The sequence below is a fragment of the Mustelus asterias genome, chromosome 14 (genome assembly GCF_964213995.1).
Source record: "Mustelus asterias chromosome 14, sMusAst1.hap1.1, whole genome shotgun sequence".
Classification (NCBI taxonomy): domain Eukaryota; kingdom Metazoa; phylum Chordata; class Chondrichthyes; order Carcharhiniformes; family Triakidae; genus Mustelus; species Mustelus asterias.
Window position 1 is genome coordinate 721,266 of NC_135814.1, and position 12,041 is coordinate 733,306.

The 12,041-nt window shown below is 45.4% G+C and overlaps 1 protein-coding gene across 2 annotated transcripts in view; it reads right to left on the minus strand.

The window, feature by feature from the left end:
• The window catches only part of retreg2 (reticulophagy regulator family member 2), a 102,006-nt gene that overhangs the window by 55,905 nt on the left and 34,060 nt on the right, over positions 1-12,041 (minus strand). The window lies entirely within an intron of this gene.

Sequence of the window (12,041 nt, forward strand, 5' to 3'; positions counted from 1 at the left end):
TTATTGATGTTGGTCTTGAATCAACTGATAGAAAAGAGTAGGCCATTCAGCCCATCAAGCCTGCTGCTGTTCCATGTGATCATAGCTAATACTCCCACTCTCTCCCCATAATCATTGATCCCTTTAATGTCTAGAAATCTATTTATTTCTTAAATAGTGACTTGGCCTCCATAGCTCTCTGTGGTAGGGAATTCCACAGGTTCACCTCCCTGAGTGAAGAAATTTCTCCTCCGCTCAGTCCTAAATGGCTAACCCAGTATCCTGAGACTGTGACTCCTTATTCTAGAGCACGCGCAACTAGGGCAGAAAGATCACCCTGAATCCAACCCTGTCAGAATTTTATACATTTCAATCAAATCCCCAGTCATTCTTCCAAAATCTAATGAATTCAGGCCGAGTTGACCCTGTTGAGTATTGGAGACATGATAGAATCATAGAGTCATAGAGGTTTACAGCATGGAAACAGGCCCTTCAGCCCAACTTGTCCATGCCACCCTTTTGTTTTAGAACATAGAACATAGAACATTACAGCGCAGAACAGGCCCTTCGGCCCACGATGTTGCACCGACCAGTTAAAAAAAAAAACTGTGACCCTCCAACCTAAACCAATTTCTTTTCGTCCATGAACCTATCTACGGATCTCTTAAACGCCCCCAAACTAGGCGCATTTACTACTGATGCTGGCAGGGCATTCCAATCCCTCACCACCCTCTGGGTAAAGAACCTACCCCTGACATCGGTTCTATAACTACCCCCCCTCAATTTAAAGCCATGCCCCCTCGTGCTGGATTTCTCCATCAGAGGAAAAAGGCTATCACTATCCACCCTATCTAAACCTCTAATCATCTTATATGTTTCAATAAGATCCCCTCTTAGCCGCCGCCTTTCCAGCGAAAACAATCCCAAATCCCTCAGCCTCTCCTCATAGGATCTCCCCTCCATACCAGGCAACATCCTGGTAAACCTCCTCTGCACCCTCTCCAAAGCCTCCACATCCTTCCTGTAATGTGGGGACCAGAACTGCACACAGTACTCCAAGTGCGGCCGCACCAGAGTTGTGTACAGTTGCAACATAACGCTACGACTCCTAAATTCAATCCCCCTACCAATAAACGCCAAGACACCATATGCCTTCTTAACAACCTTATCTACTTGATTCCCAACTTTCAGGGATCTATGCACACATACACCTAGATCCCTCTGCTCCTCCACACTATTCAAAGTCCTCCCGTTAGCCCTATACTCAACACATCTGTTATTCCTACCAAAGTGAATTACCTCACACTTCTCCGCATTAAACTCCATCCGCCACCTCTCGGCCCAACTTTGCAACCTGTCTAAGTCTTCCTGCAAACTACGACACCCTTCCTCACTGTCTACCACACCACCGACTTTGGTGTCATCAGCAAATTTGCTAATCCACCCAACTATACCCTCATCCAGATCATTAATAAATATTACAAACAGCAGTGGCCCCAAAACAGATCCCTGAGGTACACCACTTGTAACCGCACTCCATGATGAATATTTACTATCAACCACCACCCTCTGTTTCCTATCCGCTAGCCAATTCCTGATCCAATTTCCTAGATCACCCCCAAGCTAATTGGGGGGTGATCTAGGAAATTAGCTTGGGGGTTTTAAACCCCCAAGCTAATCCCAATTGCCAGCATTTGGCCCATATCCCTTTATACCCATCGTACCCATGTAACTATCCAAATGCTTTTTAAAAGACAAAATTGTACTCGCCTCTACTACTACCTCTGGCAGCTTGTTCCAGACACTCACCACCCTCTGTGAAAAAATTGCCCCTTTGGACACTTTTGTATCTCTCCCCTTAAACCTATGCCCTCTAGTTTTAGACTCCCCTACCTTTGGGAAAAGTTATTGACTATCTAGCTGATCTGTGCCCCTCATTATTTTATAGTCCTCTATAAGATCACCCCTCAGCCTTCTACGCTCCAGAGAAAAAAATCCCAGTCTATCCAGCCTCTCCTTATAACTCAAACCAGCAATTCCCGGTAGCATCCTAGTAAATCTTTTCTGCACTCTTTCTAGTTTAATATTATCCTTTCTATAATAGGGTGACCAGAATTACCATAGAACCATTGAAAATTACAGCTCAGAAACAGGCCTTTTGGCCCTTCTTGTCTATGCCGAACCATTTTTTGCCTAGTCCCACTGACCTGCACTTGGACCATATCCCTCCAAACCCCTCTCATCCATGAACCCGTTCAAGTTTTTCTTAAATGTTAAAAGTGAGCCCACATTTACCACTTTATCCGGCAACTCATTCCACACTCCCACCACTCTCTGCGTGAAGAAGCCCCCCCTAATATTCCCTTTAAACTTTTCTCCTTTCACCCTTAACCCAGGCCCTCTGGTTTTTTTCTCCCCTCGCCTCAGCGGAAAAAGCCTGCTTGCATTCACTATCTATACCCATCAAAATCTTATACACCTCTATCAAATCTCCCCTCATTCTTCTATGCTCCAGGGAATAAAGTCCCAACCTATTCAATCTCTCTCTGTGACTCAGCTTCTCAAGTCCCGGCAACATCCTTGTGAACCTTCTCTGCACTCTTTCAACCTTATTTACATCCTTCCTGTAACTAGGTGACCAAAACTATACACAATACTCCAAATTCGGCCTCACCAATGCCTTATATAACCTTACCCTAACACTCCAACTTTTATACTCGATACTCCGATTTATAAAGGCCAATGTACCAAAGGCACTCTTTACGACCCTATCCACCTGTGACGTCACTTTTAGGGAATTCTGTACCTGTATTCCCAGATCCCTCTGTTCAACTGCACTCTTCAGAGTCCTACCATTTACCCTGTACGTTCTACTTTGGTTTGTCCTTCTAAAGTGCAATATCTTACACTTGTTTGTGTTAAATTCCATTTGCCATTTTCCAGAATTGTACACAGTATTCCAAGTGTGGCCTTACCAATGTCTTGTACAACTTCAACAAGACATTCCAACTCCTGTATTCAATGTTCTGACCGATGAAACCAAGCATGCCGAATGCCTTCTTCACCACTCTGTCCACCTGTGACTCCACTTTCAAGGAGCTATGAACATGTACCCCTCGATCTCTTTGTTCTGTAACTCTCCCCAATGCCCGACCATTAACTGAGTAAATCCTGCCCTGGTTCAATCTACCAAAATGCATCACCTCACATTTGTCTAAATTAAACTCCATCTGCCATGCGTCAGCCCACTGGCCCAATTGATCAAGATCCCGTTGCAATTGGAGATAACTTTCTTCACTGTCCACTATGCCACCAATCTTAGTGCCATCTGCAAACTTACTAACCATGCCTCCTATGTTCTCATCCAAATCATTAATATAAATGACAAATAACAGTGGACCCAGCACTTATCCCTGAGGCACACCGTTTGTGCCTCCAGTTTGAAAAACTCTTTACAACCACCCTCTGGCTTCTGTCAAGCAGTAAGAAGTTTAACAACACCAGGTTAAAGTCCAACAGGTTTATTTGGTAGCAAAAGCCAGACAAGCTTTCGGAGCTGCAAGCCCCTTCTTCAGGTGAGTGGGAATTCTGTTCACAAACAGAACAGAATTCCCACTCACCTGAAGAAGGGGCTTGCAGCTCCGAAAGCTTGTGTGGCTTTTGCTACCAAATAAACCTGTTGGACTTTAACCTGGTGTTGTTAAACTTCTTACTGTGTTTACCCCAGTCCAACGCCGGCATCTCCACATCATGTCTGTCAAGCAGGACAGACTTTAGTTAAAAACAAATGGAGCTTTATTAGTGGTGTGTGATCTCTTCCATGGCTGCTTCACTCAAAGATATATATATATATAGCAGGACAGGTAGCATTGAACATAACATAAGAACTAGGAGCAGGAGTAGGCCAACTGGCCCATCGAGTCTGCTCCGCAATTCAATAAAACGGAGGAAGCAGGGTGGCTGCAGAAGGACTTGGACAGTTTAGAAGAGTGGGCAAAGAAGTGGCAGATGGAATACAATGTGGAAAACTGAGAGGTTATGCACTTTGGAAGGAGGAATGGAGGCATAGACTATTTTCTAAATGGGGAAATGCTTCGGAAATCAGAACCACAAAGGGACTTGGGAGTCGTATGAGGAACGGTTGGGGACTCTGGGTCTGTACTTGGAGTTTAGAAGAATGAGGGGGGATCTTATTGAAACTTACAGATACTGCGAGGCCTGGATAGGGTGGATGTGGAGAGGATGTTTCCACTAGTAGGAAAAACTAGAACCAGAGGGCACAACCTCAGGCTAAAGGGACAATCCTTTAAAATAGAGATGAGGAGGAATTTCTTCAGCCAGAGTGTGGTGAATCTGTGGAACTCTTTGCCACAGAAGGCTGTGGAGGCCAGGTCATTGAGTGTCTTTAAGACAAATAGATAGGTTCTTGATTAATAAGGGGATCAGGGGTCATGGGGAAAAGGCAGGAGAATGGGGATGAGAAAAATATCAGCCATGATTGAATGGCGGAGCAGACTTGATGGGCCGAGAGGCCTCATTCTGCTCCTATGTCTTATGGTTTCCCATGCAAGGTCCATTCCATCATTTCAGTGCATAGAAAACAGAAGCAGTAGGCCATTCAGCCTTTCGAGCCTGCTCCACCATTCATTTCGATCAAGGCTGATCATCAAATCCTAATCCCCGCCTTGCCCACCCATATCCCTTGATCCCTTTAGCCCCAAGAGCCATGTCTAATTTCTTCTTGAAATCGGACAGTTTCAGCCTCAACTGCAGGGGAGGCGATGGCTTACTGGTATCATCACTAGACGATGAATCTAGAAACTCAGCAATGTGGCTGACTCTCAACTGCCCTCCAAGGGCAACTAGGGATGGGCAATAAATGCTGGCCAGCCAGCAACACCCATGTCCCACAAATGAATAAAAACAAACTTTGTTAGTGAATTCCACACATTCACCACCCTCTGGGTGAAGAAATTTCTCCTCACCTCAGTTCTAAACTTAGTAACTATGACCCCTCGTTCTGGACTCCCCCACCATCGGGAACATTCTTTCTGAATCCACCCGTTGCAAAATTCTAAGTTTCTACGAGATCCCTTCTCACCCTTCTAAACGCCAGTGAATATAATCCCAACCATGACAGACCTGCCATCCCAGGAATCAGCCTGGTAATCTTCGCTGCACTCCCTCTATAGCAAAAGCCATCCTTCCTCAGATAAGAACACCAAACTGCACACAGTCTCCAGGTGTGGCCTCACCAACACCCTATACAATTGCAGTAAAACATATCTATTCCTATACTCAAATCCTCTTGCTAGGAAGGCCAACATACCATTTGCCTTCTTTATTGCCTCCTGTACCTGTGCACTTACTTTCAGTGACTGATGCACGAGAACACCAAGGTCTCACTGAGCATCCAACTTTCTCAATTTATACCCATTCAAATAATAATCTGCCTTCCTATTATTGCTACCCAAGTGGATAACCTCACATCTATCCACATTATACTGCATCTGCCAAGCATATGCCCACTCAGCCTGTCCAAATCATGCTGAAGAATTTGTGCACCCTTCTCGCAGCTCACCAGACCAACCAACTTTGCATCATCTGCAAATTTGGAGATAATACATTTCATTCCCTCTTCTAAATCATTATTCTGAACAGTTGGGGTCTTATAATAGATCGCTACGGAACCCCACTAGTCACTGCCTGTCAATCAGAAAAAGAACCACGTGAACCAACTTTTTGCTAACCAGCTTTCTAACCATCTCAAGACACTACCTGCAACCCCATGCATTTTAATTTATGTAGTAGTTTGCTATGCGAGAACTTGCTGAAAGCCTTCTAGATGACATCCACAGGCGCTCCTTGGTCAACTCCATTTGTTACTTCGTCAGAGAATTCTAACAGATTTGTTGAGCATTTCTCCTTGTAAATCCATGCTGACTTTGTCTGATTATACCACTGCTTTCCAAACGCTGAGCTATAAAATCCTTGACAAGGCACTCCAGCAACTTCCCCAGTACTGACATTAAGCTCACTGGTCTATAATTCCCTCTTTTCTCTCTATCTCCCTTTTGAATAGTGGGCTTACATTAGCTACCTTCCAATCTGTAGGAACCAGACAGAGTCCAAAGAAATTTGGAAAAAGACCACCAATGGATCGACTATTTCCCGGGCCACTTCCTTACGTACTCTGGGATGAAGATCAGGCCCTGGAACGCCTTCAATCCCAATTTTCTTAAAACCATTTCTCTACTAATGCTGATTTCCTTCAGCTCCTCACTAAAACTTGTTTCTCTCAGAACTTCTGGTACATTGCTTCTGTCTTCACAAAGCAAGACAAGTATAAATTTACTTTCTCAGCCAGTTCTTTATTCCCCGTTATGAATTCACCTGTTTGATTGTAAGGGGCTTTCATTCATTTTTTTCAATGTTTTTTTCAATGGATAGTCACATGAGCAGCCTGGGAATGGAGGGATACAAACGATTGGTCTAGTTGGACCAAGGAGCGGCACAGGCTTGGAGGGCCGAAGGGCCTGTTTCCTGTGCTGTTCTTTGTCCTTCTCTTTACATATCTACAGAAACTTTTACAGGCAGTTTTTATGCTCCCCACTAGCTTATTTTCATACTCCATTTTTTCCTTCTTAATCAATCCCTTGGTCCTCCTTTGCTGAATATTAAACTGCTCCCAATCCGCAGGTCCGCCAATTTGTATGCTTCTTCCTGGAATCTGATACTATCTCTAATTTCCCTTGTAAGTTATGGTTTGTCCAAAGTTCCCTTACCACTTGTGCCAAACTGGAATAAAAATCTTCTGGAGTTCACCTATTCGTTCTTTAAATGTCTGCCATTGCCTGTCCACTCTCTTTCCTTTCAGCAGGGGAGTGGGAACGAAAGCAAAGATGAATTAGCTGAAGGGGGAACCAAGAGTAGGGCCAGTAAGACTCAGAGAAACAGCAGGCAGGGTGTGGTTGCTAATCAACGAGAGTCTGGTGGGCTGAAGTGCATTTGTTTCAATGCAAAACGTATAACAGGTACGGCACATGAACTTAGAGCTTGGATTAGTACTAGGAACTACGATGTTGTTGCCATTACAGAGACTTGGTTAAGGGAAGGACAGGATTGGCAGCTTAATGTTCCAGGATACAGATGTTTCAGGTGGGATAGAGTGGAATGTAAAAGGGGTGGGGGAGTTACACTACTGGTTAAGGAGAATATCACAGCTGTACTGCGGGAGGACACCACGGAGGGCTCGCACAGCAAGGCAATATGGGTAGAGCTCAGGAATAGGAAGGATGCAGTCACAAGGTTGGGAGTTTACTATAGGCTGCCCAACAGCCAGCGGACGATAGAGGAACATACGCAGGCAGATTTTGGCAAGGTGTAAAAGTAATACATAGAACATAGAACAGTACAGCACAGAACAGGCCCTTCGGCCCACGATGTTGTGCCGAGCTTTATCTGAAACAAAGATCAAGCTATCCCACTCCCTACCATCCTGGTGTGCTCCATGTGCCTATCCAATAACCGCTTAAATGTTCCGAAAGTGTCTGACTCCACTATCACTGCAGGCAGTCCATTCCACACCCCAACCACTCTCTGCGTAAATAACCTACCTCTGATATCCTTCCCATATCTCCCACCACGAACCCTATAGTTATGCCCCCTTGTAATAGCTCCATCCACCCGAGGAAATAGTCTTTGAACCTTCACTCTATCTATCCCCTTCATCATTTTATAAACCTCTATTAAGTCTCCCCTCAGCCTCCTCCGCTCCAGAGAGAACAGCCCTAGCTCCCTCAACATTTCCTCATAAGACCTACCCTCCAAACCAGGCAGCATCCTGGTAAATCTCCTCTGCACTCTTTCCAGCGCTTCCACATCCTTCTTATAGTGAGGTGACCAGAACTGCACACAATATTCCAAATGTGGTCTCACCAAGGTCCTGTACAGTTGCAGCATAGCCCCACGGCTCTTAAACTCCAACCCCCTGTTAATAAAAGCTAACACACTATAGGTCTTCTTCACAGCTCTCTCCACTTGAGTGGCAACCTTTAGAGATCTGTGGATATGGACCCCAAGATCTCTCTGTTCCTCCACAGTCTTCAGAACCCTACCTTTGACCCTGTAATCCACATTTAAATTAGTCCTACCAAAATGAATCACCTCACATTTATCAGGGTTAAACTCCATTTGCCATTTTTCAGCCCAGCTCTGCATCCTATCTATGTCTCTTTGCAGCCTACAACAGCCCTCCACCTCATCCACTACTCCACCAATCTTGGTCATCAGCAAATTTACTGATCCACCCTTCAGCCCCCTCCTCTAAGTCATTAAAAAAAATCACAAAGAGCAGAGGACCAAGCACTGATCCCTGCGGCACTCCGCTAGCAACCTGCCTCCAATCCGAAAATTTTCCATCCACCACCACCCTCTGTCTTCGATCAGACAGCCAGTTACCTATCCAATCGGCCAACATTTCCCTCTATCCCACACCTCCTCACTTTCATCATAAGCCGACCATGGGGGACGTTATCAAACGCCTTACGAAAATCCATGTATATGACATCAACTGCCCTACCTTCATCAACACACTTAGTTACCTCCTCAGAAAATTCTATCAAATTTGTGAGGCACGACTTGTCCTTCACGAATCAGTGCTGACTATCCCGGATTAATCCGCATCTTTCTAAATGGTCGTAAATCCCATCCCTAAGGACCTTTTCCATCAATTTACCAACCACCGAAGAAAGACTAACCGGTCTATAATTACCAGGGTCATTTCTATTCCCTTTCTTAAACAGAGGAACAACATTCGCCACTCTCCAGTCCTCTGGCACCATCCCCGTGGACAGTGAGGACCCAAAGATCAAAGCCAAAGGCTCTGCAATCTCATCCCTTGCCTCCCAAAGAATCCTAGGATATATTTCATCAGGCCCAGGGGACTTATCGACCTTCAGTTTATTCAAAACTGCCAGGACATCCTCCCTCCGAACATCTATTTCCTCCAGCCTATTAGCTTGTAACACCTTCTCTTCCTCAAAAACATGGCCCTTCTCCTTGGTGAACACTGAAGAAAAGTATTCATTCATCACCTCGCCTATCTCTACTGACTCCATACACAAGTTCCCACTACTGTCCTTGACCGGCCCTAACCTCACCCATGTCATTCTTTTATTCCTCACATAAGAGTAAAAAGCCTTGGGGTTTTCCTTGATCCGACCCGCCAAGGACTTCTCATGTCCCCTCCTAGCTCTCCTAAGCCCCTTTTTCAGCTCATTCCTTGCTAACTTGTAACCCTCAATCGAACCATCTGAACCTTGTTTCCTCATCCCTACATAAGCTTCCCTCTTCCTTTTCACAAGACATTCCACCTCTTTCGTGAACCATGGTTCCCTCACTCGGCCATTTCCTCCCTGCCTGACAGGGACATACCTATCAAGGACACCCAGTATTTGTTCCTTGAAAAAGTTCCACTTTTCATGAGTGCCTTTCCCTGACAGTTTCTGTTCCCAACTTATGCCCCCTAATTCTTGCCTAATCGCATCATAATTACCTCTCCCCCAATACCTTCCCCTGCCGTACGGCCCTATCCCTCTCCATTGCAATAACAAAAGACACTGAATTGTGGTCACTATCTCCAAAGTGCTCTCCCACAACCAAATCTAACACTTGGCCCGGTTCATTTCCCAGTACCAAATCCAATGTGGCCTCACCTCTTGTCGGCCTATCCACATATTGTGTCAGGAAACCCTCCTGCACACACTGCACAAAAACTGCCCCATCCGAACTATTTGACCTACAAAGGTTCCAATCAATATTTGGAAAGTTAAAGTCCCCCATGACAACTACCCTGTGACCCCCACACACATCCATAATCTGCTTAGCAATTTCTTCCTCCACATCTCTATTACTATTTGGGGGCCTATAGTAAACTCCTAACAACGTGACCGCTCCTTTCCTATTTCTAACCTCAGCCCATATTACCTCAGTGTGCAGATCCCCCTCGAAGTGCCTTTCCGCAGCCGTTAAACTATCCTTGATTAACAATGCTACTCCTCCACCTCTTTTACTAGCTTCCCTACACTTACTGAAACATCTATACCGCGGAACGTCCAACAACCACTCCTGTCCTTGTTCTACCCACGTCTCTGTAATGGCCACAACATCGTAGTCCCAAGTACCAATCCACGCCCCAAGTTCATCTACCTTGTTCCGGATGCTCCTTGCATTGAAGTAGACACACTTCAACCCACCTTCCTGTCTACCGGTACCCACCCCTGACCCTAATACCTTCCCCAATACCTCACCACCCTCACTGACTTCTGGACGACAACTCCTTTTCCCACTCCCCTGACAAATTAGTTTAAACCCTCCTGAAGAGCCGTAACAAATTTCCCTCCTAGGATATTGGTGCCCCTCTGGTTCAGGTGCACCTAGTCCTGTATGTACAGGTCCCACCTTCCCCAGAATGTGTTCCAATTATCCACGTATCTGAAACCCTCCCTCCTGCACCATTCCTGCAACCACATGTTTAACTGCACTCTCTCCCTGTTCCTCAACTCGCTATCACGTGGCACCGGCAACATATCAGAGATGACCACATGTTTTGTCTTGGCTCTCAGCTTCCAGCCCAGCTCCCGAAATTCCTGTTTTAAATCCCCGTCCCTTCTCTTACCTATGTCGTTGGTACCAATGTGTACCAACAACATAGGGTAATAGGGTTGTTGTGGTGTGAGATTAACTTCCCCTATATGGACTGGGACTCACTTAGTGCTAGGGGCGTAGATGGGGCAGAGTTTGTAAGGAGCATCCAGGAGGGCTTCCTGAAACAGAATGTAGATAGTCTAACTAGGGAAGGGGCCATACTGGACCTGGTATCGGGGAATGAGCCCGGCCAGGTGGTCGATGTTTCAGTAGGGGAGCAGTTCGGAAAGAATGACCATAATTCAGTAAGATTTAAGATACTGATGGATAAAGATAAGTGGAGTCCTCAAGTGAAGGTGCTAAATTGGGGAAGGCCAATTACAACAGTATTAGGCAGGAACTGAAGAATATAGATTGGGGCAGATGGTTGAGGGCAAATCAGCATCTGGCATGTGCGAGGCTTTCAAGTGCAAGTTGATAGGGATTCAGGACCGGCACATTCGTGTAAGGATGGAGGATAAGTATGGCAAGTTTTGGGAACCTTGGATAATAACAGATATTGTGATATCTAGTCAAAGAGAAAAAGGAAGCATTTGTCAAAGCTAGGAGGCTGGGAACACACAAAGCAAGTGTGGAATACAAGGAAAGTAGAAAGAAACTGAAGCAAGGAGTAAGGAGGGCTAAAAGGGGGTCATGAAAAAGCATTGGCCAGCAGGATTAAGGAAAATCCCAAGGATTTTTATACATATATAAAGAGCAAGAGGGTAGCCAGGGAGAGGGTTGGCCCTCTCAAGGTCAAGGGAGGGAACCTATGCGTGGAGCCTGAAGAGCTGGGCAAGGTATTAAAGGAGTACTTTGCATCAGTATTCACCAAAGAGAAGTACTTAGTGGATGATGAGTCTGAGAAAGGATGTGTAGATAGTTTGAGTCATGTTGAGATCAAAAAGGTGGTATTGGGATTCTTGAGAAATATGAAGGTAGACAAGTCCCCAGGGCCTGATGGGATATACCCCAGAATACTGAGAGAGGCAAGGGAGGAAATTGCTGGGGCCTTGAGAGAAATCTTTGTATCCTCACTGGCTACAGGGGAGGTCCCAAAGGATTGGAGAATAGCCACTGTTGTTCCTTTATTTAAGAAGGGTAGCAAGAATAATCCAGGAAATTACTGGTCGGTGAGCCATACATCAGTGGTAAGGAAATTATTGGAGAGGGTTCTTCGAGACAGAATTTATTCCCACCTGGAAATAAGTGGGCGTATTACTGAGAGGCAACATGGTTTTGTGAAGGGGAGGTCATGTCTCACGAATTTGATCGAGTTTTTCGAGGAAGTGACGAAGATGATTGATGAGGCTAGGGCAGTGGACGTTGTCTACATGGACTTCAGTAAGGCCTTTGACAAGGTCCCTCATGGCAGA